Below are 22859 nucleotides of genomic sequence, written 5' to 3'. Positions count from 1 at the left end.
CCCTATTCTTCCGGGGCTTTTATGACTCACAATTGACAAAGGCCTCACTAATGGAAATGCAAATTTCCTACCTGTCAAAGACTGAGAAGGCTTTCTGAAAACACTGGTGGGGCAGAAAGTACATTAGCATCTGCATATTAGGGAGAGAAGCTGCTTCCAATAAATGTGTGGGATAAAAATGTTTATTTGATGCTGGGACAGAAATCAAATAGTACAGATAACATCTCCCATGTAGACAGGAAACTTCTTGGTAATGTTAAACTTTTGTATGTCTTTGATTCCAGACCATGTATTATTTAGATTTAAATAACACCAATGCTGCTTTTATAAAGGCTTTGATTTGGGGACCAGACGGGGCAAGAGGGTTGGGTGCTCTGGGTCTCCCTGTCTTTCTGCCATGCTCTCCACCTTGTGGGGTAAAACTCAGCTGAAGGTCCAACCGATGTATGGCTGCAGTGGGCATCCTCACTTCTCAGGGATACCTTTCTTCCTCTGGTTCACCACTGCCCTTTTCAGTCATATTCTATTATTTATTTACAGAGGCAGGGTCTTGCTCTGTTGTCCAGGCTGGAGTGCAGTGGCACGATCATGGCTCACTGCAGCCTCCAACTCCTGGGATCAAGTGATCCTCCTGCCTCAGCCTCTTAAGTAGCTGAAACTACATCATATTCTATTGTTACCATTACTTAAGTTGTGTGTGTGTGTGTGTGTGTGTTATTTGAAGAAAACAGAGTGAAATATGGTATTTACCTGGGATTTTGTGGGGAGCAGGGCCTGGAGATGGGTCCTGGAAAGCCAGGGTAGTTCCCTCCAGCTGCCGTAACAAAGTACCACAGATGGGGGTGCTCAGACAGCAGGAATTTATCGTCTCAGTTCAGAAGCCGGTGTCAAAAAATCAAGGTATCCACTATGGTAGCTTCTTCTGAGGGCTACGAGGGGAGGGTCTGCTCTAGGCCTCTCTCTTTGGCTTATGGACAGACACCTTCTCTCTGTGTCTCTTCACACTGTCTTCCTTCTATGCCTGCTTGTGTCCAATTTTCTGCTTTTTGAAAGGACACCAATCTTATTGGATTAGGGTCTGCCTTAATAACCTCATTTTCACTCCATCACCTCTGTAAAGACCCCATTTGGAAATGGAGCAGGAACCTCTCTTAGGGGCCTGCCAGGCACTCCTCCCCACCCCAACCAAACATGGAAATAAAGGAAAATCTTGAGTTCCTTCAAGGGAAATTCCAGGCATCCAGCGAACCCTGAGAAGTACATGAATACTTGATAAATAAGAAGGTAACAGTAGCTTAAAACAATAGTCAGGGAAGTCAGCACCATGAAATGTTTGGCTCCCTACAGAAACCAAAGATAACATCTTTTTAAATGTTTTATTTATTTGTTTTTATTTTTGCAGAGACAGAGTCTCACTACATTGCCCCGGCTGGTCTCAAATTCCTCGCCTCAAGCAATCTTCCTGTTACCGGAAAGGAGATCCGATCCAGACCCCAAGAAAGGGTTCTTGGATCTCACACAAGAATTCGAGATGAATCCATTAGAGTAAAGTGAAAGCCGGTTTATGAAGAAACTAAAGGAATTAAAGAATGGCTACTCCATAGGCAGAGCAGCCCTGAGGGCTGCTGGATGCCCATTTTTATGGTTATTTCTCGATGATGTGTTGAATAAGGGGTGGATTATTCATGTCTCCTTTTTTTAGACATTATGGGGTAACTTCCTAGCGTTGCCATGGCATTTCTGAACCGTCACAGCACTGGTGGGAGTGTAGCAGTGAGGACGACCAGAGGTCACTGTCATCGCCATCTTGGTTTTGGTGGGTTTTAGCTGGCTTCTTTACTGCAACCTGTTTTGTCAGCAAGGTCTTTGCGACCTGTGTTTGGTGCTGACCTCTTATCTCATCCTGTGACTTAGAATGCCTCATCTCCTGGGAATGCAGCCCACTAGGTCTCAGCCTCATTTTACCCAGCCCCTATCCAAGATGGAGTTGCTGTGGTTCAAATGCCTCTGACACTTTCACATCGGCCTCCCAGAGTGTTGAGTTTACAGGCGTGAGCTACCATGTTTGATCTAAAGATAACATCTTAACATATGTCCCTGAGTTGTTTTTCAGAAACCCAGACCCCCACCAAACAGATCCACTGGCCTGTAGACCTCAGAAAAGGGGGAGCTGAGGACTGAACTCGGACCAGCAATTCTTTGTTCTAAAGTTCTCCCTGAGGGGCCCAGAGGAAGTCGTACCCGTGAGTCAACCCTAACGTAGCTTTCTGCTGACCCCAGCATATGTAGACAAAGCTTTGCCTCCTTAACCAATTGCAAATCAGAAAATATTTGAATCAAACTGTGGCCCCTGCTTTGAGATGTTCCACCTTTTTAGGCCAAAGCAACATACAATCTTCACGTATTAGCCTCCAATTTTGCCTGTGACTTCCGCTTACCTGAAATTTCCCCCTGCCTATGAAAACCCTTACTTGCTAGCCATGGGAGAGTTCAGGTCTTAAGTGTTGCTTGGCACACTGCAATCAATGCCTCACTTCATTTCACCAGGATCCCAATGCCACTGCTTGACCTTGCTGGACCAGGTGAGCAGACCCCACTTGGGTCAGTAAAAATCTCCAAGTCAAGTCACACTTTGAGGAGTCGGGGAGTTAGGACTTCAGCATATGAATTTGGGGGTGGGGGAAGACACAGTTCACCCCAGCAGCACTGCCTATCTGGAAAATGCGGGCGTCTGATAAGCTGAGTTCTCCATCAAGGAGCGCAGGGAGAGACTTGAGAGCCGTGGCTGTCCCTGCCCTGGCCCCTGCCCGCCACCCCGTTCCTTTTCACTGCTGTGTGCCAGCAAAGTGACTGAAGCTTTCCAAGGACCCAATTACCAGCTTCTCCTCAGTGGCCCTGCCCGAGTCCTAAGGTTCAACACAACATTTTAATTACTTTTTAAATGCACCCTAATCACGATGACACTTGAGCAGAGAGCCTGAGGAAACTGACTTTTCCTGCAGAGGCTGTTCTCTGTGAAACAGACGGCTCTCAGCGAAGGCGGAGAGGCCAAAGCACAGGCATTTCACGTGAAATGAGGGCAGGAAAGCCTCACCTCCCGAGTGGGCAGTAGCACTTTTTGGATTCCCCCTGGTTTAAAGGGTGGCAGGGCTGTGGGATGTGGCTCAGTGATGCTGCAAACAGATGGGTCCAGTTTGGTGTGTTCTCGGTTGGTGCACAGAGCAGGCCAGGGTGACTGACCCAAGTCCCTGCAGCATCCTCTAAGGCAGAGTGATTTGTCAAAAATTTAGAGCTGATGGAAAAATTAACTGTATCTCATTTACTGGCCTACGGCCTCACAAATGGGAAAGAAAGGAGATCATTCCCCTCCTTCAATTCTGGAGTATCCCTAGGAAGAGTTATAGGACATTATCATCATCATCATCATCATCATCATCATCATCACACTGGCTTAAAACAACAGACATGTCTCATAGATGTGCAGTCTAGAAGTCTGGATTCAAGGTGCTGGCGGGCCCTGCTTCCTCTGAAATCTGAAGGGGAATCTGTCCTTGTGTCTTCCTGGCCCCCGTGGCTTGCTGGCCACCTTTGACGCTCCTTAGCTTGCCGGTGTACCTCTCCATCCTCCATCTTCACATGGTGCTCTTCTGTGTCTCTGTCCTCACCTGGCTGCCTTTTTATAAGAATGACCCAGAACATGATTTTAAAATGTCTGGGTTGGGCATGGCATAATCCCAGTGCTTTGAGGGCCAAGATGCGAGGATTGCTTGAGACCAGGAGTTCGAGACCAGCCTGGGCAACATAGTGAGACCCTGTCTCTACAAAAAAAAAAAAAAAAAAGGATACAAAACTTGACCGGATATGGTGGTGTCCACCTAGAGTCCCAGCTACTCAGGAGGCGGAGGTGGATCGCTTGAGCTGCTTGAGTCCAGGAGCCCAAGGCTGCAGTGAGCTATGATCATGCCACTGCACTACAGCCTGAGCCACAGAGGGAGATCCTGTCTCTACAAAATAAAATAAAATTATCTGAGGCAGAAGTTAGAAACTCATGGCCTGCAGGTCAAATTTAGATATTTCTGGCCAGGCGCAGTGGCTCATGCCTGTAATCCCAGCACTTTGGGAGCCTGGGGCGGGCAGATTACCTGAGGTCAGGAGTTCGAGACCAGTCTGGCCAACATGGTGAAACCCTGTCTCTACTAAAAATACAAAAATTAGCCGGGTGTGGTGACTGGCGCCTGTAATCCCTGTTACATGGGAGGTTGAGGAAGGAGAATTGCTTGAACCCGGGAGACAGAGGTTGCAGTGATCTGAGATTGTGCCATTGCACTCCAGCCTGGGTGACAGAGTGAGACTCCATCTCAAAAAAGCAAACAAAAAAATTTAGATATTGCTGTGATTTTTATGAAGTAAATCAAATGCTTTTAGCGGGGATGGGTCTGTTCCAGTTTGCCACAGTCACCACCTGCAGCCACAGAGCAGGCCGGGGTGACTGTGCCTATTGTCACTGTTTTAGTGATGTTTGGCCTTGGGTTTTGAGATTCTAACCTGTCAAGGCTTGGAGGTGGAGAGTGCCCCTCAGGTCTGGAGAGGGATGTGTGGGAGAGGCACCAGAAGGACACCAGCAGGGCTATGGGGATGGCAGGAATCTGCTCCTACCCTCGGGAAGGTAACAGAGACCCTGTGTGCCACACGCCTTGGCAGCCTCTGGGAAGGCCTTGTGGGTGACTTGAGCTTGGGGGCCAGGACTTGGGAGCAGAGGAGCCACAAGACTTGGGCTTGTCCATGAGTCTCCCTGAACCACACGGGGCTAAAGACCAAAAGTCTCCTCCCAGTTTCCTCGATTGCAGGAATGCTGGAGGGGCTGTTACAGCCCCAGAGAAGGTGTCTGGGGTCCAAAAAAATTACTGAGATAGGAAAGATGAGAGGGGCCCAGCCAGATCTATTTATATGTAGTTTATTGATTTTTATCTTATGACACTTATCTTATAATATATAGATTATTATATACAATGTATTTATTACATAAATAGAATATATTTATTATAACATTGTATTTTCATACTTAAAATATAATAATGTATTATAGAATAAATCTATAAGTATCACCAAATAATGTATTTTTAAATTTTATGATATAATTCCTCACAGGATTTTTACCATGGGGAATTCTGAATGAGCATGGAAGCAAATAGTGGAAGGCAGCCAAGTACAGGGGCTCACACCCCTAATCCCAGCACTTTGGGAGGCCAGGGCAGGAGGATTGCTTGAGCGCAGAAGTTCAAGACCAGCCTGGGCAACATAGTGAGACCCTATCTTTAAAAAAAAAAAAAAACTTAACTGGGCATGGTGACCTGTGCCTGTGGTCCCACCTACTTAGGAGGCTGAGGCTGGAGGATCACTTGAGCCCAGGAGGTCCAGGCTGCAGTGAACCGTGATTGCAGCACTGCACTCCAGCCTGGGCAACAGAGTGAGACCCTGACTCAAAAGACCAAACCAAGCCAAACAAACAAAAACACTGGGATGATCTGTTCTCAGCACACCGTGACAAAGGGAGCCCCTCTCTGCTCGCCCTTGGCCGTAGGCTTCAGGCAAGGCATGGTCGGGGCCTCCTGGGCTCCCCATATTCATGGCCCTTTCCTCTGGTGCCTTGACGGTGGAATCTCCTCTTCGGTCTGGGAAAAGCCAGGGCAGATTCCTCCCTGAGCTCCTGGGCGTGGGGTGGCAGAGGCTGTGCCACAGTGGTCACCTGTGCTTGCCCACGCCCAGGCTGTGGAGGCGCAGGAGTGCTGATGGCCACACAGTCCCCGGCTTGGCCAGCCTTGGGCCAGTGAGGTCTCCAAGCAAAAACCTAGAGCTTTGGCGAAACGTAAGAAATTTCTTTCGAGCAAATTCCTCCAGCTGTCCATCCTTCGTCTCTAAGCTGTGAGATCAGGAACCTTTTCCTTGTTGCTCACCTCTTGCTGGGCGGTTAAGAACAGACCTAAGCCAACTTGCCCACAGTCTGGAAAACATCGCCAGCCCTGGACAACAGTGGGAGCTGATTTCGCCTTCCCCACTCAGCCTCCCAGGCAGGTGGTGTGTATGATGAAAGCGAGTCTCTAGCCGATTGCTGACACATGTACAGGTCGCAGCAGGCCCAACACAAATCCGCGCCTTTTACCTCTGGGCTTGGTGAAGCCCCTCTGCTCTCTCCCCTTCTGGAAAGATTCTCTGTGAGACACGTGTGAGAATATTCTGATGGCAGGATCAAGTTACCTTCTAAATGAATCCCACCACACACACTCTGCTGAGTGGCTCTGGGGCAGGGAGGAGAGGCACACCCAGATGCGGTCAGGATTCTAAACCTAAGTCTGTCTCCCAAAGGTGAGAGTCTAGGGGCTCACCACTCCCATACCCCGTTCAAGCAAGTGCAGAGGACTTGTTTCTGGGCCACCAAGTGTCTCCAACACCACCAATTAATCTTTCTTCTTTCTTTCTTTTTTCCCTCCCTCCCTCCCTCCCTCCCTCCCTCCCTCCCTCCCTCCCTCCCTCCCTCCCTCCCTCCCTTCCTTCCTTCCTTCCTTCCTTCCTTCCTTCCTTCCTTCCTTCCTTTCTCTCTCTCTCTCTTTTCTTTCTTCTTTCTTTTTTTTTGATGGAGTTTCACTCAACAGGAATGCAATGGGGTGATCTTGGCTCACTGCAACCTCCACCTCTCGGGTTCAAGCGATTCTTTTCCCCCAGCCTCCCAAGTACCTGGGATTACAGGCATGTGCCAGCACGCCTGGCTAACTTTTTGTGTTTTTAGTAGAAATGGGGTTTCACCATTAGCCAGGCTGGTCTCGAACTCTGGACCTCGGGTGATCCGCCCACCTGGGCCTCCCAAAGTGCTGGGATTACAGGCGTGAGTCAGCACGCCTGGCCAATACCACCAATTTCATAAGGGAAAGAGAACTGGTAACACCCCAATGCCAATGAAGGCAGCCTGTGGTGATTTCACTAGAACACGGAGCCTCTGCCCCTGAAGTGGGGGCCCCTCCTAGAGACTGGATTGGAATTAATCCTCTCTCTCTCTCTCTCTCTCTCTCTCTCTCTCTCTCTCACACACACACACACACACACACACACACGATCTGTACTGTTTTTACTGATCTGTCTTAACATAAATTATGTGCACTCCAACGCCAGCACTGTGCCTAATAGATATTTGTTGAATGAACCAACTTAATTTCCATTTCTTGAAATCAGGAAACTGTGTCAGAGGGTTGGGAAGAAAGAGCAGGCCATGGGGTGTGCTGGTCAGTGGAGCAGGTGACAAGGGGATCTGTGGGCAGGACAGGCTGGCATGATGATAAGTCGCCCTCACTGGTGGAAAGAACGCTAATTCCAAGAGGCCAAGAACAGATTTAGACTCCGTGGAGAACATTTTAGGGAAACATCTGGAACTGCCTCCTCACTTCCCATGGCTCTCCTTTGGGGGATCTTTCCTCAGCGCCTGGACAGGGTCTTGTCACCCTGCTGCTTATACAGGCTGAGTGGCCCTTATCTGAAATGCTTGGGACCAGAAGTGTTCCAGATTTTGGATTTTGAGATCTCTGCATTACACTTACCTGTGGGACAGATGAAAATCTGAGAAGCTCCATTGAGCACACAAGATTTGGATTGGGGAGCATTTTTGGATTTTGGATTTTGGGATTTAGGGAAACTCAATCAGCAAAAGCTGGTGCTGATAAAACAATAAGTTGAGGGACTCCAAAGAGTTCAGGCGTCTGGAGTGTGCAGGGTGAATGGAAGAGTCCCTGAATGAGGGGGATAGGGTGGCGGGCTAGGCTGGGGAGGGACTTGGCAGCCCGTGGTGAGGATCTGGAAGCTCCCTGTGGCAGACTGACTTGTGTCCCCCCAGAGAGATGCGCTATGTCTTGACTCTCTGTACCCCAGAATATGAATGTATGAGGAAATAGGGTCTTTGCAGATGTAATCAAGTGATTATTAGCGTGGGCCTTAATCCAGTATTACTAATGTTCTTACACAAAGTGAGTTTGGACACAGAAAAGTGGAGGCTATGGAGAGTCACAGTGGGAAGACGGCCCTATGAAGACTGGGGCGATGATGCCACCAGCCAAGAAAGGTCTGGGCTGCCAGGAGCTGCAAGAGACAAGGAAGGGCATTTGTCCTGCAGCTTTCTAAGGGGGCGTGGCCCTGCAGACACCTGGATTTCCAATTCTGCACTCCCAGGGCTGAGAAACAACTCATTTCTGCTGTTTCCAAGCCGCCCAGCGTGTGCCTCTGTGTTAGAGCAGCCCTAGGAAGGAAATAGACTCCCTGTCACACCTGTAATCCCAGCACTTTGGGAGGCTGAGGCGAGCGGGTCCCCTGAGGTCAGGAGTTCAAGACCAGCCTGGCCAGCACGGTGAAACCCCATCTCTACTAAAAAAAAATACAAAAAAAGCCAGGTGTGGAGGCACGCGCCTGTAGCCCCAGCTACTCAGGAGGCTGAGGCAAGAGAATCACTTGAATCCAGGAGGTGGAGGCTGCAGTGAGCTGAGATCACACCGCTTCATTCCAGCCTTGCTCTGTCTCAAAAAAAAAAAAAAAGGAAAGAAAAAGAAATACATTCTCTGCGGACAGTGGGAAGCCAGAAAAAGATTTTAGGAAGGGAAAGGACTGCCCGTCTGATCTTGAAATTGTTAGAGCGCTGCCAGGGGACAGGCTGTGAGTAGCAGTTCTTTGTTTATTTACTTACTGGGAGTGTAAGCAAGAGACCGGAGGGAAGCCAGGCCGGCGCACCCAGTATTCCATTCCTGCCCACCCAGAGCAGCGCCAGGCTAGGGCCAGAGGGACTGGGGAGTCAGTTAGGGTGGCTCCTTTCATTGCCCAGGGAGTGTCAGCAAAGACTCGACATTTTACAGATGTGGGGACCCAGGGAGGGAGGGAAAGGGCTAGGAGTGGAAACGTGGGGAGCCCTGGGCTACAGTGGGAAGTGTCTTGGAAGGTCCTGAGAGGAGGTCTCAGCAGAGGTGCTGGGCAGGATCCCAGCCCCAGTCCACACAAGGCGGCCTCTGAATGGAGGTGCCAGCTGGGAAAAGATTCCTGCAGGGTCTGACTGAGTGGGCAGCGGCGGTGAGTCCTTGACCACAACCCCTCCCAGCACACTGCAGTGAGGCTGAGTGCCACACCTAAGGTGGGGAGGGCAGCCCCCCGCCCTCCCTGAAGACTCTCAGGTGGAGCCACTGCCATTGCCTGCAGCTGGGCTGAAAGACCACACATGGGATTTGGACCTGGAGTTGGACTCCTTCAAACCAGAGAGAATGTCAAGGTTGACAGCAAGTAGCTCACATGGACACGTGTCTGAGGTCCAACCTGGGGTGCAGGTGATTTTGGGTTGGCTGGTGTGGGTGGAGAGAAATGCTTGATTGGAGAGGTATTTGGGAGGTAAAATTGATGGGGTGTTGAGATTGTCTGGACCCAGGGGCCAATCAGTCCCATCGTCTGGAACTCAGGAGGGAGCCGTTGGTTGGAGAAAATAAGATATGTCAAGAGCATAAAAATGGCCACGAGGACCTGCTGAGAGACTGAATGTGGGAACAGACAATGCCGGCCCATGTGTGCAAAGAGACTCTGACCCACAGCCTGCAGCAACCTGCCCAGGAGCAGACCCATTGTCTCCAACAGTCAGTTCAGGAGGCCAGTGCTTCCAACCCGGCTGGGAGGGTGCCAGGCTGCGCACAGACCACTACCCCACAACAATCTGCCCAAATGACCAAGACTTGACTAATAACTGACAGCTCGCCTAATTTGTATCCCTGCTTCCAACCAGAAAAAGCCAAATATACCCCCCTAACTAACCACATAGGATGCCTGCCTCTAGCCAGCCCGCCCGCAGCTTCCCCAGGCCACAGCCTCCATCAGGCCATGCCTGACGCCTTCCCTTTTTCCACTCTGAAGCTTTCCCATGCCCCTGCCTGCCTTCGAGTCTCTGCCAGAACGTAAGTGATGGTGGCTGACTCCATTGCTATGGCAAGCTCTGAATAAATAGCCTCTGGCTGTTCTCGTTGCCTTGGTCTTCATTTATTTCTCCACTCCCCACACTTCCCTTTTCCTCTTTCATTTTTTGGAGACGGGGTGTCACTCTGTCACCCAGGCTGGAGTGCATTGGCGCAATTACACTTCACTACAGCCATGACCTCCTGGGCTCAAGCAATCCTCCTGCCTCAGTCTCCTGAGTAGTGGGTCTACAAGTGTGCACCACCATGCCTGGCTGAATATTTTTCCTGTTTTTTTAGAGATGGGGGGTCTCATGATGTTGCCCAGCCTGGTCTCAAACTTCTGGGCTCAAGGGATCCTCCCGCCTCAGCCTCCAAAGTGCTGAGATTACAGGCATGAGCCACCGCACGACCCCCTTTTCCTCTTTAATTCTTATTTCCCGGGGTCGCAAATGGGCCTTCCATGACTTCACTCAGAAGAGATGTTCCCAAGGCTGGCACTTGAGCAGAATCTCTCTTTCTTCTCTCACTCCCTCTGCGCTTCCCTGTTCACTCTTCCCATTGTCTCTTCCATGTTACCTGCTCTTTTTGTCTTCTCCCTGTATTCCTTCCTCCTTTACTCATTTCTCAGTGGTTACTTAATGAAAGGGCAAAAGAGCTAGATGAGGTTGCTGATTCCTGGTCAATGGCAGCCTTGCAGGAGCAAAGGAGAGCTGGGAGACTGGAGCGGAGAGCTGGGAGACTGGAGCGGAGAGCTGGGAGACTGGAGCGGAGAGCTGGGAGACTGGAGCGGAGAGCTGGGAGACTGGAGCGGAGAGCTGGGAGACTGGAGCGGAGAGCTGGGAGACTGGGCCGGAGAGCTGGGAGACTGGAGCGGAGAGCTGGGAGACTGGAGCGGAGAGCTGGGAGACTGGGCCGGAGAGCTGGGAGACTGGAGCGGAGAGCTGGGAGACTGGAGCGGAGAGCTGGGAGACTGGGCCGGAGAGCTGGGAGACTGGAGCGGAGAGCTGGGAGACTGGAGCGGAGAGCTGGGAGACTGGAGCGGAGAGCTGGGAGACTGGAGCGGAGAGCTGGGAGACTGGAGCGGAGAGCTGGGAGACTGGGCCAGAGAGGAGCGAGGCTCAGATGTGACCCATGAGCGCGTTGCCGCCTGGCGTGCGCTGGCTGACCTAACTGGCCTTTGGTATCTCTGATGTCTTCGGTGATGTGGACATTGATTTCAGTTTGCAACTGTCACTTTTGACTAATATGGCTCTGGTGATGAACACGTTTTGAAGGGAAAGGAAAAAACAGGGGACAATTGACTTGTTACTGAAAAATAATTAAAGCTAGATTCCAGGAGAGGAGAGGAGGAGGAAGATGTCAGAATAATTTAGAGGCACGGTGAAGGCGGCACACAGAGCACTCAGGTTCACGGCGTGCTCAATCATCACCATAAAGAGAATAAGCATGTTCTTGTCAGTAATTTTTAGGCAGAGCTGACTTGGGCTTCCTGGGCTTGGCAAATTCAGATTCTCCTACAGTCCAAAGAGTCCTGCAAAAGGATCAGCCAGAATCAGATTTACTCACTTTACCCAGGAATACAGCTTGCTCAGTCATTTTTAAAGTAAAACCAGGTCAGGCTCTCCTCCCTCGCCTGGGAGGTGAGTACAGGTTAGTTGTGCCCTACTTCTCCATTCCTTAACAAAGCGCTTCCTAGGAAAAGCTGAGACGAGAAAGTATCACGTTTAGAAACAAGATAAACATTTCTCATTTGGATGTGTCCTCTTTAGGCAGTCTTCCAGAAGGCTCCAGGGCCCTTGATAAATTAGGGGTCCAGCTCAAATTCCAGGAGCGATTGTAAGGGAGATAAAGAGAGACGCCTGAGAGGACAGGAATTTGGAGAAACGTTTGTTTGTCACGGACAGGTTTGGGCACCTTGCGAAGTGAGGCCCTGGCTGCCTTGGCATGCCCTCTGGGGTGCATCCTTGGTGGCATTCGAGCAGGTGAGGGCCGGCCAGGCCGCCCGTGGGGAAAGCATGGGGTTTCTTGAGTCAGATGACCCTGGGTTCGATTTCTCGCTTTACCACTTCTGTGACGTCTGCACTCCAGCAGCTGACGCCACCTCTGAAGCTGAGTTACTTCATCATAAAATGGGGATAATCAGCACATCTACTTCACATGCTTATTAAATGGTTGAATGATAACAGGCAGATAAAATATTTAGAACAATGATCCCCTTTGCAATAAGTGCTAAAGTAAAATATATCCCTTTCTGTCCTGAGCAAACTGAACAGACCTCACTCATCTGCCCTAGATGAGTGATGCTTTTTATTTATTTATCCATTCAAGCAAAAGTTTTGAGGCCTACTATGAGCCAGACACTGTTTTAGGTGTGGAGGCTGGAGCAGTGAGCAGACAAGGCCCTTCTATCACTGCTCATATACTGTCAGGGAGCTGGGCAACAGGCTAGCAGACAAAGGAATAAATCTTGTCCTTTCCAAAGGGAAATGCATTAGTCTCCTATGGCTGCTGTAACAAGTGACCACATACTGTAACCTAAAACAACAGAAATCTGGCCGGACACGGTGGCTCACGCCTGTAATCTCAGCACTTTGGGAGGCCAAGGAGGGTGGATCACCTGAGGTCTGGAGTTTGAGACCAGCCTGGCCAACGTGGTGAAACCCCATCTCTACTAAAAATACGAAAAGTTAGTCAGACCTGGTGGCCGGTGTCTGTAGTCCCAACTATTTGGGAGGCTGAGGCAGGAGAATCATGTGAACCCGGGGGGCGGAGGTTGCAGTGAGCCGAGATCGCACCACTGCACTCTAGCCTGGGCAACAAGAGCGAAACTTGATCTCAAACAAACAAACAAAAAAACACAACACAACAGAAATCCATTCTCTCACAGTGCTGGAGGCTGGCAGTCTGCAATCGAGGTGTTGGCAGCGCCCTGCTCCCGCTGGAGGCGCAAGGGAAGGGCCTTCTGGTCTCTTCCAGCTTCTGCTAGTTGCTAGTTGCCGGCCGTCCTCAGCTTGTAGAGGCATCACCCCAGTCTCAGCCTCCTCCTTCACCTGGAGCTCTCCCTGGGTGTCTCTGTGTCCAGATTTTCCTCTTCTGTTTTTTATTTTTATTTTTAGAGACAAGGTCTCTCTCTGTCATCCAGGCTGGAGTGCAGGGCTGCCATCATAGCACTGCAGCCTCAACCTTCTGGGCCAATCAATCCTCCCACCACAGCCTCCCAACTAGCTGGAACTACGCAGCTCACGTGTGCTTCTTCTAAGTGATATTGGCGTTAAGGCCCACCCGAATCCCCTATGACTTCCTGTTAAGTTGATTACACCAGCAAAGACCTTATTTCCAAATAAGGTCGAATTTCCAGGTTCTGGATGGACATAAAATTTAGGGGAACTTTATTCAACAAAATATGCTATGAGAACACGAAAACTAGGTAAAGTGCCAGAGAGCGGGGGTGGAGCTACTGTTGCTGGGGGAGTGAGGTGGGGGTCAGGGGGTGCCCCTCTGAGTAGGTGACCTTTGAACTCACATAGAAAGACAATAGGATGTCAGCCCTGGGAAGAGTAGTATTCACTTCTTAGGGTAAATTTCTTTCTTTGTTTCTTCTAATATATATTTTTAGTAGAGACAGGGTTTCACCATGTTGGCCAGACTGGTATTGAACTCCTGGTCTCAAGTAATTCACCCACCTTGGCCTCCCAAGGTGCTGGGATTACAGGTGTGAGCCACCACACCCAGTCCTAGGGTAAATTTCTTTTCAGACAATTAGTTTTCATCCTAAGCCAGGACATCTCCACACAGACGACAGGCTAAAATCAACTGAGAAGCTCAAAAAATATATGCGGTAATTCTCAGACCAACTAAACAGAATCGCTGGGGGTTAGGCTCATACCGGGGTATTTTTGAAAGCTCCCCAGGTGATTCTGGTGAGAAGCTGGGATTAGGAAGTCCAGTGGAACCCCGGGCACATGATGGAATCACATCTTCTAAACGCTTTGTAGGGATGTTCTCACCAAACCTCCTACCGTAATAGGAATTACCCATGCCTGGGTCCCGGGGCGTGTGACACATGCATGGGGATGCACCCCGGGTATCAGGATTTCCCAGGCTCCCCAGGTGATCCTATCATGTCCCATTTAGCCCTAGCTGTGTCCTGAAGATGTTTGGGGGTGACAGGCATGCAGAGGAAGGCAAAAAATTGGGCTGGAAAAGGACCTCCGTGATTCCAAGAATGTAACACTTTGGACGTCGCACAGTAGTCCCTGGGTCTCAGGCCCCAGATCAAAGAGTTGTAGAGAGATGGTTTCAGAAAAGGAGGAGGGAGGCAGTGGAGGGCCCTGGCTCAGAGCAGAGGCATGATGTGGCCTGGCCCCAGTTCAAACCCCAGGCCATTCGGTATAGCATTTTCTGTGACCTCAAGCAAGCAGCTTCACCTCTTTAGCCTCAGTTTTCTCATCTGTGAAATGAGAAGAGTAACAGTACCTGATCCATAGGGTTGTCGTAAAACTGAAATTCAGGAGCATACAGAGAGCATCTCCCACAGGGCCTGACAGCTGTCAGCACTCAGTCAATGGGAGCCGGGATGTTTCCCGAGAGGCGTGTGTCACCCGTCCTACACTCTGGCCTAGTGCCCGGGGAGCCACAGGATCTTATTGGGGTGCTGGCGACCATCAGCTGGCCAGCTTGGCCCAGGTTGCGGATCCTCCAGGTTGGAAATAATGCCAAGGATGGCATTTGTGACCTCGCCGACACCAGCAAAGGTTCCAAAGCAATGACTGGGTACAAGTTGCTGAGCTCCAGAGCTCTTTGTAGAGGGAACGTCTGCCTTGATCTTCAGACGGAGCTTGGACCTGGCTTTGCTGCCTGTCTCTCGGGGGATGGGGCCAGCCAGGAGCACCTGTCAGCACAGGGCCTGGCCAGCGCACAGTTTAGCCTTGATGAGCAGATGAATCCCCGACCCCTGTTGTGAGCATAGGCGGCGGCTGGGCTGTGGAGACTCCCTTTTTTGGGGGGACCACAGATAGGCCGCTCCTTGGGATGCCACAAGCCCTGCCATGGGACTCCAGGCTGTGCTCCACCACCCTGCCTGGCTCAAGGGCCAGCCAGCACCCTGAGCTGTTCCCAATAATGCTATAAAGCAGAGCTGTCATTTCCCACAGTGTGCCGCATCTGTCTTCATTGAAGCATGCTCTTGGTAATCTCATTGTGGGGTTTTCCATTACAAAGTTTGATTAATTCCATAAATATTAAAATAAGACAGATAATTAGAATCCAGGTACTCACTGTTACACAAAAGCAGTAACGTCGGCACTAAATTATTATTATTAATAATAAGCGCTCATACAGTCCTGGTAATAAGTGCACAGGAAAAGAGACTCACAGTCATTGTTATTAATATTGTCCCCCCCAAGACGGTCTTGGGTAGTGGCTGAAGCTCTCTCTGTGTCCTAGGAGTGGACTGAAGCGCAGTGAGGAGAAGTGATTTGCAAAGACAAATAGGGTGGGAGGCTCGTTTTTGGCTCAAGCCTGGGGTGCACTGACTTAGTAGTCTCCTGCTTCTGGCCCCAGGAGGCAATTTCTCCCCTTGGCTCCTTCCTGGCTTCCTCGTGTTTGGAGGCCGTTTGCAGGTCCTCCGTCTTCAGCAGCTCGTGGGATGGTGGGAAGGCTGGGGAGAGGCAAAGGACTCGGTCCCGTGGGTGTTTGTTTGAGAGCCAGAGCTGAATAATACGTGTCTCCAAGCCTCTATATAAATCATGTAGACAAGTTTAAACTATGAATCATTAAGGTAGAAGGGAGGGTACACCGAATCGATAAATAGCAAAGTAAGGGAAAAACTCTTGTTACTCTGAAGTTGAAACACCAATTTGTTGTGTTTGGTCACAGCTGTAATTGTCTCACTAATCACTTTATGGTGGATTCCCAAAGTGGCCACCTCAGAGAATGAACAAAGCCCTGTTCTTATTTTTAATCAGAGGCACAAGTCAACTATACCTAAAACTTTTTCTTTTTTCTTTCTTTCTTTGTTTTTTTATGTCCTTGTTATTAAAAAAGCCTTCTCGGCCGGGCACAGTGGATCACGCCTGTAATCCCAGCACTTTGGGAAGCAGAGGTGGGTGGATCACCTGAGGTCGGGAGTTCGAGGCCAGCCTGACCAACGTGGAGAAAACCCGTCTCTACTAAAAAATACAAAATTAGCTGGGCGTGGTGGTGCATGCCTGTAATCCCAGCTACCTGAGATGCTGAGGCAGGAGAATCGCTTGAACATGGGAGGCAGGGGTTGCGGTGATCAGAGATTGTGCCATTGCACTCCAGCCTGGGCGACAAGAACAAACCTCCTTCTCAAAAAAAAAAAAAAAAGCCCTCAGCAGCTAATCAAGGAAATGGCACGGACTTTGGACTTTGGTCTTTGGGCTTCAGGTGGGGCTTTTCCCCGTGCTGCAGGCCACGCTGATTTGCTGGAACGTTGCTGATGTGCTGCTCAGGCCTGGCACCAGGGCAGGCCCAGTGGAGAGAGGGACCACATCTTTGCAGACCGCTGCGGTGAGATTCATGCAGGCTGATGTCGCCCCTTCTCAGAAGGGCCCAGAACTGACAACGGGAGCTGCTACCCTGAGCCCATTTCTGACCAGTGAGGAGGGAAGTGGATGGGATAGAACACTTGGGAGAAATCTAGCGTCTGATTTGAGAGGTCCTGGGAGTCAGGAAGAAGGGCGTGCTTGGCTTGAGGAAGGATCAGGAAAGCAGAAAGGATTCCATGAGAGGGAAGACGCACAAAAGCTGCGCAGGAGACAGTGGTGATGGCTGCACAGCAACGGAAACGCACATCACGACATGGAACTGGTCACTTAGAGATGGTGAAAACAGTAAATTTTACGTTACGTATATCTCATGACAATGAAACAAAAAGGCTATACTGGGTCATATTGGAACCCAAGGCAAAAGGAAGAACCAGTAATACTGATCCTGTCTGTATTTAAAGTCTTGATATTTTATTCAAGGATTTTTTGCATAAATTTAGATTTTTAAAAAATGTGTTAAAATTGTATCTCTCTTGATTGCTGTGTGTTTTGGCAGCACCTTAAAATTTTAAGCCCTAATCCAGACCCTGCACAAGAGGGATGGGCAATTCTCAGAAGGAAGGAGGATCCTTCTCCAAGGAGGACGGAAAGAGGAGGGAGGAGGTGTCTGTAGAAGCCAGGAGAGTCGCACAGGGGTGCTCTGAGCAGCTCAGGTGGACAAAGGACATTTCCTAATGCTGGAAAGTGGGTGTCTTCTCAAAGACCATTGCTCACTGGAAGCTGGGCTTGCAGGAGGCCTGTCAGAAGACGAGTGAGCCGAAGTACTCCAAAGGCCTTGGAAACCACTCCAAGCGGTGCTGGAAGTTAAGCGAGATGGGGGCGTGTCAAGGGCAGGTGCATGGCTTTGAGGGTGTCCCTGGAGTGGAGTGCAGGGGCCTGTCCACATGAGCTTTCTCTCTAGAAGAACCTTCAGGCAGAAAAAGGTGGAAGGAGCGCGACGATAGGAGAGGAGGTTAAGAGCTATGACAGCTCTCAATGTTCTCTTGCCTCCCAAGGGGCGAGGGCTGTGGCCGGGGTGACATCCTGGAGCCCTGAAGGATGTGCAGCTGCTGCCAGTCCGTGAGGGCCTGTGGGGATGGGGCAGGAGAGTGAGACAGCCAGTGAGAATTGTGTTGGTCCCAGGGAGCTACTAGAACACCTCAGCTGATGGTCAGGAAGGGATGCAGGGATTGATGAAGGTCAACACGGGGTTCACAAAGACAAATCTAGCCAGGTACCCCTGCATCTGGGGGCGTTTCCTGCTTAGTAGAGGAGAGCATGTGGTAGACCTGGCATTTCTGAGCTCTCACTCGAGCCTCCTTTCATGTATTTATTTATTTTCATTGTTGTTGTTGTTTGTAGAGACGGGGGTCTCACTATGTTGCCCAGGCTGGTCTCAAACTCCTGGCCTCAAGAGAGTCTCCTGCTTTGGCCTCGAAGAGCTACAGGCATGAGCTACTGCGCCCAGCCTAACTCAAGCTTCTTAACTGGTGTCCTGTTTTCACACTTGCCCCTGCTACAATCTCAGTTATGTTACTTTCTTCAAAGCGCTGTCTAAAATTATCTCATTAATATTATCTCACTAACTAATGTGTTTATTGACTATTGCCTATCCCCCCTCATTACATAAACTCCCCTATAGGGGAAGGAACAGCATGCATCTTGTTCAATTTGGTATCTCCAGCCCTCAGAGAAGTACCCAGCACATAGTGGGAGCTTGATGTATATGCATTGAATAAATGAATGCATGAGCCAATGAATGAAAATCTGGATTTCAGCCAAAGGCTTTTGGCCAAGTATTACACAGAAGGTGAAGAAAGTGACCTGGAAGATGGCACGCTGATGGGGACAGTTGCCTGGGTAAATAAATGAATGTTGCCTCATGGATCAGCGGGGTCTCTAGTGGAAGGCCACAGGGCTCTTGGCACTATCCATTCACGGTCAGTGACTTATGTTTGAACATCTTCAGGTGCACTCAAAGTGTGGCGTTCGGAGCAGGAGGCTGATGGCCTTGCCCTATTCCCACCACTCTGAGGTCACTAGGCCAAGTTTAGCAGAAATGGATGGCCCTTCTAAATGGGTAGGTCACTAGAGGAGAGCGACTGGCAAGGGCAGACTTGATGGGGCGGTGGCTGGTGCAGGTGGTAGTGGACAGATGGGATAATGCAGACATTTTTGGGAAAGGGATTAGGTTTAGTCCATGCGGCCCTAGGGAGTGAAATGGGGGGTGGAGGCTGGAAGTTACAGGCACGTGTTTGACCAGTGCAGGGGAGAGGTTCCTAACCAGTGGCACTGGCCTGCGCCGGACTCGGAGCCCTCTCGAAGGTGAAAGTGTTCTCCAAATAGGGGGCTTGGTACAGGGCCTGGCCCGGAGTGAAGTTCAGAATAAACACGATTATCATTTCTCTTGGATGAAGGTAATCTGAGGACTTCCACTGACTGCTCGTAGGGGAAGCGCTGGCCCAGTTTCCGTCTGAGGGTCCGTCTGAGGATAAGCGCATGGTGCCCCGGGAAAAATGAACTGCAGCGAAGAGGCATAAAGACAAGGTGGTGGTGGGGCTGGGGGAAGAAATGTCCGTGGATGCCTGGGACTCCAAGGCGCATGCAGAACCCGCTGGCAGTGACTGAGGGGTTCATGGCCAAGACCTCTGGGCACAGCCAGCAGCCTCTCAGAGGAAGCCTGGATTCTGCAGGCGGGCGATCTCCCGGCCCTGTCCAAATTCCCCACACCCGAGTGAGCAGAGATGTTCACGGAACCCATCTAAAAAGCCCAGAATTTTTGTGATGGCCTCAATCTATAGATTTGACTTGAAATACGTGGTTCTTATTAAATATCTTTTTGCTCTGATTGTGTTTTGCTTATGGCAGAAGGATGCACTGTGCTATCTTGTCAATGGCGCCAAATCTTGGAATTGGGCGTCATTGTGAGCAAGTGTACCCTCCGGTCACTCGCCTCTCTCACCCCTAATGCCGTGTCCTCCAGTCACTCACCTCTGTCACCCCTAACGCCATATCCTCTGGCCACTCACCTCTCTCACCCCTAATGCCATTCTCGTATTCTTGCCACGTCTGGGACTCTGCAAAGGGCATTTCTCCTTTGGCCGCTGACTCTTAGCCATTAGAGTACACTGGGGGACAGGAGAGGAGAAGGAGGGGAGAGGAGAAGGAGGGGAGAGGAGAAGGAGGAGGGGAGAGGAGAAGGAAGAAGGGAGAGGAGAAAGAGGGGGAGGGGAGAGGAGGGGAGAGGAGAGGAGAAGGAGGAGGGGAGAGCAGAAGGAAGGGAGAGGAGAAGGAGGGAAGACGAGAAGGAGGGAAGAGGAGAAGGAGGAGAGAAGAGAAGGAGGAGGGGAGAGGAGAAGGAGGGGAGAGGAGAAAGAGGAGGGGAGGGGAGAAGTGGGAGGAGAGAGGAGAAGGAGGAGGGGAGAGGAGATTTTCTGTTCTCTGGTTATTGTTTCAGTTCTTGCTGCTCCAACAGTGGCATTTTGTCCTGTCCTGGGCACAACAGCAGTTTGTTCCAGCTGCCAGCTTCTGTTTAAGCTCCCAGAATCAGCCTCACCATGCCTCCCTAGAGGTCCCAGTCAGCAGCAGCTGGGCAACACCTGTGCCCTGGCGGGTCCCGTCTCCAAACTTCCAGGTCTTGATACACCCAGTCCCTTCCCATTGCTCCCCTAGTACTGGGGATAGTAGCTGCTTCCTGTTCATTATTATCAGTGTCCCTGGTCCCCTTTTTTTCTTTCAGCCCTTCATCACCTTTGTAACCAATTGCCTACATTAAATTCCATCTATTGAAAGAACTGCCTGGATACTGCTGGACTTTTGACTCTTGTCAATGGAAGCGGATGACAGCAGGGTTACCTGTCTGAAGGTCAGTAGGAGGTATATGGTGTGTGTGGAGGATGACAACAGTGGTTGTAGGATGAAGGTAAGAGGTTCAGAGAGGGACAGAGTACACACCATCTTCCCTAAGTTTTGTAATTTGTCCAGTGGTTGGGTGGAAAAGTAACCCAAAAGCTCTAGTGAAGGTGCCAGGGCTAGTTTTCAAGATGAGAAAAATTTACTTCCCAAAGAGTGTTTGTTTCTCACATGAAAAAAAAAAGAGATGAGAAGAAGAACAAAAAAAGGAGAAGAGGAAAACATGGAAATGGACCTGTGCAGACCCTCTCTTTCTTTTACACTGTATTTTTAGAGCAGCTTTAGATTCACAGTAAAACTAAGAAGGTAGAGAGGTTTCCCATATACCCCCTGCCCCCACATGTGCCTAGCAACCCCCGTTATCAATATCCCCCACCAAAGCATGAATTCATTACAATTCATGAACCTTCACTGACATGTTATTATCACCCAAAGAAAACAGTTTTGACATTAGATTTCACTCTTGGTGTTGTACATTCTATGCGTTTGGGCAAATGTATCATGACATGGATCCACAATTACAGTATCACACAGAACAGTTTCACTGCCCTAAAATTCCTTTGTGTTCCATCTGTTCATCCTTCCCCCCTTCATACCTAACCTCTTAACCACTGAGATTTTTATTCTCTATAGTTGTGCCTTTTCCAGAATGTCACATAGTTGGAATCCTATAGTATGTAACCTTTTCATACTACCTTCTTTCACTTAGTAATACACACTCAGGGTTCTTTTATGTTTAGGTTTTTTTTTTGTTGTTGTTATTTATTTATTTAGAGACAGGTTCTTGCTTTGTTGCCCAGGCCAAAGTGCAGTGGCAATTCACAGACTTGATCATGGTGCACTACAGTTTTGAACTCCTGACCTCAAGCAGTCCTCCTGCCTCAGCCTCCTGAGTAGCTGGGACGACAGGTGCCTGCCACCACACGTGGCTTCGTTTCATCTTAAAGCTAAGTAATAGTACATTATCTGAACGTGCCACAGTTTATTAATCCATTCACCTACTGCAGGACATCTTGGTTGCTCCCAGTTTGGGCAATTATGAATAATGCTGCTATAAACACCCATGGGCAGGTTTGTATGTGGATAGCAAGGAGCACAATTACTGGATCATATGCTAAGAGTATGTTTAGCTTTGCAAGAAACTGCCAAACTGCCTTCCAACAAGACTGTACCATTTTGCATTCCCACCAGCAATGAACGAGAATTCCTGTTGCTCCACATCCTTGTCAGCACTTGGTGTTATCAGTGTTCTGGATTTTGGCCATTCTACTAGGTGTGTAGTAGTTGTTATTTTAATTTGCACTTCCCTAATGACTTAAAATGTGGGGCATCTTTTCTTATGCTTGTTTGCCATCCGTATGTCTTCTTTGGTAAGGTGTCTGTTAAACTCTTTGCCCAGTTTTTAATCAAATTGTTTATTTTGTTTTCGTTGAGTTTTAAGAGTTCTTTGTATATTTTAGACAAGAGACCTTTGTCGTATATATCTTCTGCAAATATTGTCTCCCAGTCTGTGGTTTGTCTTTTATTCCTCTTGATCTGCTTGATCTTTTCCACTGTGATACCTTTCTTCTTTTCTTTCTTTATTATCACTATAGAAAAGTAAAATATTGGGAGACTTCCTAGCTCAGGATCACTTTTAGAAGAAAGGGAGCTTTGAGAAAGGGAGGGAAAGAGAAAGTTATTAGGGATCACAGGGCTCTGTGCAGGAGGCAAAGGGCAGGCGAAAGCCAGAGAGGGGGGTCTGGACAGTGGGCAACACAGAAGCTCTGGACGCCTGAGAGGCAGAAGAAAGAAGATGCCAGAAGTTGGAGAAGATCTGAATGCTGGGGAGGAGGAATCTAAGAACAGATTTACTTTGAAATTTTCCTCTGCTGTTGGACTCTCTCCTTCTGGCTATCATAGATTTTAAAAGAGAGTCGATTTTTTAAAGGCAAGTTATGAAATCATTTCTACCGCGTCTGTCCTGTAACACACAAGCTGCAATTCTTCCCCATTTGTACTCACAAATAAATGGTGCTGGGGGAGGGCTGGAGGGTTGGGGGTCGCCTCCAACCGTTGTTGCCTCGGTGTGAGGTGCTAGGAAGGCAAGTTGATGACGTGGCTTTGCTGGAGGCCATGGGGGTTTTGATGGCCTTCCCTTAAATTTCATTTTCCAGCTTATTATTAACAAACATCCTGGCCAGGCACGGTGGCTCACGCCTATAATCCCAGCACTTTGGGAGGCTGAGGTGGGCGGATTGCCTGAGATCGGGAGTTTGAGACCAGCCTGACCAACATGGAGAAACCCCGTCTCTCCTAAAAATACAAAAATTAGCCAGGTGTGGTGGCGCGCCCCTGTAATCCCAGCTACTCAGGAGACTGAGGCAGGAGAATCACTTGAACCCAGGAAGCAGAGGTTGTGGTGAGCTGAGATCGTGCCATTGCACTCCAGCCA

The 22859-nt window shown here is 49.6% G+C and overlaps 1 protein-coding gene across 2 annotated transcripts in view; it reads left to right on the top strand.

The window, feature by feature from the left end:
• Positions 1–16982, top strand: part of DCTD (dCMP deaminase) — an 86900-nt gene extending 69918 nt beyond the window's left edge. The window contains exons 4-5 of one of the 2 annotated variants that reach the window (XR_012435259.1): positions 1403–2243; positions 16008–16982. The gene's annotated coding sequence lies outside the window, so the exon portion shown is untranslated. Of the gene's footprint in view, positions 1–1402; positions 4023–16007 lie in introns of those variants that run through there. The other variant, XR_012435257.1, reaches the window with a different exon arrangement.
• Positions 16983–22859: the final 5877 nt, after the last annotated feature.

This window comes from Macaca fascicularis, chromosome 5 (genome assembly GCF_037993035.2).
Source record: "Macaca fascicularis isolate 582-1 chromosome 5, T2T-MFA8v1.1".
Taxonomy (NCBI): domain Eukaryota; kingdom Metazoa; phylum Chordata; class Mammalia; order Primates; family Cercopithecidae; genus Macaca; species Macaca fascicularis.
Note: the sequence above shows the minus strand (reverse complement) of the source record. Positions and strands in the feature narration are given on the sequence as shown.